The following is a 6,000-nucleotide window of genomic DNA, read 5'->3' as shown; positions in this document are numbered from 1 at the left end:
CCCAAATTAAAAAAAAAAAAAAGTGGCTGCCCAGCCGGGGGTGCTCAGTGGGGGAGCGGTGACCTATGACCCGGGAGGTCAGGGCACAGGCCCGGGCTGCGGGCTCCATCCCCAGGAGGGGGCGTGCGGGAGGCGGTCCATCCACGGCTCTCTCTCATCATGGATGTTTCTCTCTGAAATCAATACAAATATTTAAAAAATTAATTAAGAAAGAGCGGACCCATGGAAACAGGACCAATATACGCAGCCCCTGTATGTTTGTTTATAAGGAGAGGCGGGCACTTCTGAGAACTCTTGGCATCTGTGGGCGCCTTGGGGTTTGGGCATAAGGGTCTGCCCAGTATGTTGTTGTTGTTGTTTTAAAAAATATGTATTTTATTGATTATTTACAGAGAGGAAGGGAGAGGGATAGAGTGTTAGAAACATCAATGAGAGAGAAACATCGATCAGCTGCCTCCTGCACACTCCCCACTGGGGATGTGCCCGCAACCAAGGCACATGCCCTTGACCGGAATCGAACCCGGGACCCTTCAGTCCACAGGCTGATGCTCTATCTACTGAGCCACACAGGCCAGAGCTATGTTGTTGTTTTTAAAAAAATATATTTTTATTGATTTCAGGGAGGATGGGAGAGGGGAAGAGAGAGAGAGAGAGAGAGATCAGTGGGAGAGAATCATGGATTGGCTGCCTCCGGCATGCCACCCACTGGGGATCAAGCCTGCAACCCGGGCAGGTGCCCCTGATGAGACTCGAACCCAGGACCCTTCAGTCCACTGAGCCACACCAGCTAGGGCCACGCAGTGTGTTTTTGATTCCACCTCGGGGAAATCCAAGAGCAGGCCTTGGGGATGGATGGATGGATGGATGGTGGATGGATGTGTGTTGTTGAGTTTTGCATGGTCAACGTGCCTGCCCAGCCTCGTGAGCCGGCGTGCGTGTGTTTGGCCTCTGTCGTCTGATTCCCCGGTGGGGCTTTTCAAACGAGGTCCCAGCAGCCGGAACCGGGATGAGTGTGGCCGCTCATCCTGAGGGGGCATTGGTTCAAAAAGCGTATTTCAGACCCAGGGCCGAGGCGTGGAGGCTGATTAGGAGGAACTAGGAGCGGCCACAGCTGCGAGTGTTGGAGCCAGAGGAGGGAGGAGCCTGGAGGCAGGGATCCGGGAGCCGTGGCTCAGACGGGCCACTATAGATAGTCTCCGCACATCTGTTGCTCAGGGTTTTTTGGCGTTATTTAATGTGCATTATTTTCGTGTCGGCTGTCTAGTGGGCGCTGAGGTTTACGCTGCCAGCACCCGCCTACAGGTGGCAGACTGGTAACTTTAGTGTCCCTTCATCACCCCTCTGCCAACACCCTCTTTCCCCATTGCGCCTTAGCCATGACTTGGGGACTCCCAAAGGGCATAACCAGAGCTGCCTTTAAAATATATATATATTTTAGAGAGGAAGGAAGAGGGAGAGAGAGAGAGAGAGAGATAGAGAGAGAGAGAGAGAAACATCAATTGATGAGAGAGAATCATGGATTGGCTGCCTCCTGCAAGCCCCCCACAGGGGATGGAGCCTGCAACCTGGGCATGTGCTCTGACCAGGAATCGAACCCTGACCTTCTGGCTCCTAGGTGGACCTATGCTCTACCACTGAGCCACAAGGGCCAGGCTCTATCCCTTTCTAAACAGAGCACTTCAGTGTGAGTGGCTGGATGTTTTGATGTTCAGCCTAAGTGTTTGCTTGGCAGAAAAATCTGCCTGCAGGGCCCAGGGGCCGGGTGTTCCAACCGGTGTGTCAGTCGGCCCCTGTGCTGCTGGGTAGTTCAGAGCAGGTGGCCCCCGAGTCTTTCTTTTGCCCTTTTCAAAGGTCAGGGAGAGCAGATCTGAAACCAGGCAGTGGATGGAAAACAGCTTTTCTTTAAGGTTCAGTACTTAAGGCTAAGACATCCCCCAGAAGGAAATGTTTAAAGAGGGATTTGAAAAGAAAATCTCGCTGCAGATGAAAAGAGGCTGGCTTCTTAAAGAACCTGACTTCAGATTTCGGAGAAAAGAGAATCCTTGGGTGATTATTTCCTATAGCATTTAGGAAACACCGGGCTCGCTATTCATGTGTGAAATTTCAGCACCACGGAGATTGGCAGTGGCTTAAAGGGGGGAGAGTTCACCCATGGATGGTACAGACTTTACAGAGGGAGGGCAGGTGTAATAGTCAGCTTGGGCGACCATACAAAGTACCACAAACTGGGGGGCTTAAGCAACACGTGTTTATCTCTCACTGTCCTGGGGGCAGGAAGTCTAACTTAAGGGTGCCAGCAACCAGTTGTTGGTGAGAGCTCTCTTCCTGGCCACATAATGGTGGGGGGGAAGAGGGCGGGAGAGAGAGATCTGCTCTCTCCTTTTTCTGATAAGGGCACTAATCCATCATGGGGCCCCACCCTTATGATCTCATCTAACCCCAACCACTAATACAATGGTTCTCAACCTTCTGGCCCTTTAAATACAGTTCCTTATGTTGTGACCCAACCATAAAATTATTTTCGTTGCTACTTCATAACTGTAATGTTGCTACATAATGAATCATAATGTAAATATCTGATATGCAGGATGGTCTTAGGCGACCCCTGTGAAAGGGTCTTTCGACCGCCAAAGGGGTCGCGACCCACAGGTTGAGAACCGCTGCTGTAAGACCATCACCTTGAGGGCTAAGGGCTTCAACATATGAATTATATTGGGGGCGGGGAAGACACAATTCAGTCCAGAGCAGCAGGGGTGATAGTTAGGCAGAGGGAGAATATTGCTGTTCTTGCCTGTGATTACCTAGGCTTGGTTTTGTCGTCACCTAAGTTGAAAATGTTTCCATTACCCTCTCTTTTAAAGCAGTAAGCACAGACCTATTAGAGGCTCCATAGTGTTGGTTCCAAGACAGATCATGGTTTTATGGTGCTGACGGGTGTGCGGTGATGGACCAGGATCAGCAGAGCCCATACCTGGAAGTAGGATTCCTGGAATGGCCACCTCAATGTCATTAAAATGGCCAGATCGTTCACCTGATTTCCCTGCTTCCTATTCCCGTGGCTTTCCCTGTTCTAAACATTTCATATAAATGTGCACCTTCTGTGTCTGGCTTTGTTACCTAGCACAAGGTTTTCAAAGTTCATGTTGTAGCATGAAACAATACTTCCTTTTAATGGCAAATGGTATTCCATGATATGGATATACCACACTTTGTTTAACCATCTATCAGTTGATGGACATTTGGGTTGCCTCCATTCTTTGACTAGTCTGAATAATGCTACTATGAACATTAGTGTACACATCAGTTCCAGAATTTCTGTTAATTTCTCTACTTTTATTATATTACCCATGTGGTGAGATGTACCACTTTCCTTTAGTTCTTTAGTTATGGTTTCCTTTAGTTCTTTAACATTTAAAAAAGCTTATTTAAAGTATTTGTCTAGTAAGTCCAATGTCTGTACTCTCTCACAGACAGCTTATTTTTGATTGCCTTCTGTGTTGGAGCATACATGCCTCCTGTATTTTCCTTGAAGAGTGCACATGTTTCACATTGTCATGTCATAACTCTGTAAATCAGATTCTCCCCTCCCATTGGTTTTGTAATTTCTCTGAAGGAATTCTGTGAAGCCTGTATTTCTTATTGTGTGTGGCCACGGAGGTATCTGTTTCATTAGCCTGTGGCTTGCTAATGATTAGCTAGAAGTTTTCTTAAATACCTGGGTCCAAAAAAGTCTCCCTGTATTTGCCACAGGGCTCTGTGTGCATGTTGGGGCACACCTTTAATAATCAGCCAGACAGCCCGACCAGTGTGGTTCAGTGGTTGAGCACTGACCCATGAGCCAGGAGGTCACTGGTTCGATGCCTAGTCAAGGCACGTGCCCCGGTTGCTTTCTGGTTAGTGTATTGTTTGCCCAAACTGTTAGCATTAGCCCCAGGAAGCAGAGAATAAAGTATTCACCTGGAAATGTTTTGACCAAAACATCCCTGGGCAGGAGCGTTAGCTGTGGGAGAGTTCCCAGTAAAGGAACTAAAAATAAGCCTTTTGATCTGGTGTTCCAGGGAGCCAGCAGACTCCTCAAAAGAAACAATGGCATTTTCCTGTGAAAGCGCTCCTTCTGTTTCCTCTGATATTATGATTGTGGGCTGCTCCCCACAAGGCCACCGCTGGGGAGCGCGGGATGGAACTGGAGTGAAAGAACCACAAAGCCCAGAGTTCTCACTGCGATTCCGTCGTTTTGTTGAACAAGCCCTCCTGTGTTGCCGTACGCCTTTGATACTTTTCAGAGTTCCTAACAAGTCGAATCTGACCGTTTTTGCAGTTTTCCCATAGCTTTTATCAAGGGGTAGAATTTTGCAGCTCTTTAATGGGGTTCCTTCCCTCCCCCACACCTTCTAATAATGTAGAAAATTTTATTTCAGCATATTTAAGATTATTGTAAAGTTTCCAAAAAAAAACCCTTCCACTAATTATCCTTGACTGTTCTTGGCTCCAGGAAGTGTAATTTATATCGTGTTGCTTTGTGGTGTTTCTATAAACACCCAATTAGCCTATTTTCCTAAACCAGGGCTCCCCACTCATGGATGCTTATAGGGCCAGACAGGTAACTAAGGAAGACGCTGCCTCTGCTGCTTCTGTCAGTTTTCAGAAGCCGGAGTTTTTTGTTATTTTCAGTGCTTACTTTTTTGATGTGAAATTCACATAACATAAAATTGAACTTAAAAAAAATATATATTTTTTTCTTGATTTCAGAGAGGAAGGGACAGGGAGAGAGGGATAGACACATCAATGATGAGAGAGAATCATGGATTGGCTGCCTCCTGCACGCCCCCTACTGGGGATCGAGCCCACAACCCAGGCATGTGCCCTGACCGGGAATCGAACTGTGACCTCCTGGTTCATAGGTCAATGCTCAACCACTGAGCCACATGGACCAGGTTGCAATGTGGTTCTTAATTTCTCCTTTGTTTTTTGAAGGATAGTTGTATAAGGATATACTAGTACAGGTTTTTGTTGACACTTTTTTCTTTCAGCACTTTAAAAATCTCATTCCACTGCCTTCCGCCCTTCATGTGTTTGTTTGTTTTTTAATCCTCACCCAAGGATATGTTTTTCATTGATGAGAGAGAGAGAGAGAGAGCGAGAGAGAGAGAGAGAGAGCGAGAGAGAGAGAGAGAGAGCGAGAGAGAGAGAGAGAGAGCGAGAGAGAGAGAGAGAGAGCGAGAGAGAGAGAGAGAGAGCGAGAGAGAGAGAGAGAGAGAGAGAGAAGGAATGCCTACCTGCCTGAAGTGCACCCACCCCTCCCCAAGGGGTTCAGCCTTGGGTCTCCCAGGTCTGGGGTGGGCCTGGTTCTCAGGGATCTGCATGGGTCTCTGAACCACCGCACCTGCCCCGTCTGAGATGAGCAGGCGTCCCTGCCAGGTGTCTTTCACAACCGCATCCTATGGCCCTCACGCTGGCGATGGGCAGGTGTCGGGTAATCGGAGGCCATTATTTGCCACCCTTGGTGTTTTTTGGTATATTAAAAAAAAAATCCCTGAGACATTTCATAGACATCAGTGTGTATCCGTTCTCTGAGCTCTAAGGGCTAATAACCAAAGCCAGAATCCTGGCTTCTGGGTGTCCTAGCAACCGATTCTCTCCTAGCCCTTTTTTTTCTTTTTTTGAACTTTTTGTTGAAGTCTAACATACACAGAGAATTGCACAAATTGTCGGGTGCTCTGTCAGCTCAGTGTGTGTTTTTGCAAAATGAACATCTCTGCAGAGGCAGCACCCAGATCAAGAAGCAGAACCTCCCCTGCACCCCAAGAGCCCCTGGTACCAACCCTTCTTCTGGGTGGTAGCAGCCTATATTAATTTTGCAATTCACATAAACGGGAACGTGGAGTATGCATTGTTTAGCGTTGGATTTCTTACACTGAGCAGCGTGTTTGTGAAATGCCATCCATACCGTTGAGTGCAGCTGCGGTTCACTCGTGTCTGTTGCCATTGGATGGATCTGTC

Source organism: Myotis davidii, unplaced genomic scaffold, assembly GCF_000327345.1.
Source record: "Myotis davidii unplaced genomic scaffold, ASM32734v1 scaffold164, whole genome shotgun sequence".
In the NCBI taxonomy this organism is placed as follows: domain Eukaryota; kingdom Metazoa; phylum Chordata; class Mammalia; order Chiroptera; family Vespertilionidae; genus Myotis; species Myotis davidii.
This window is presented reverse-complemented; position numbering follows the sequence as displayed.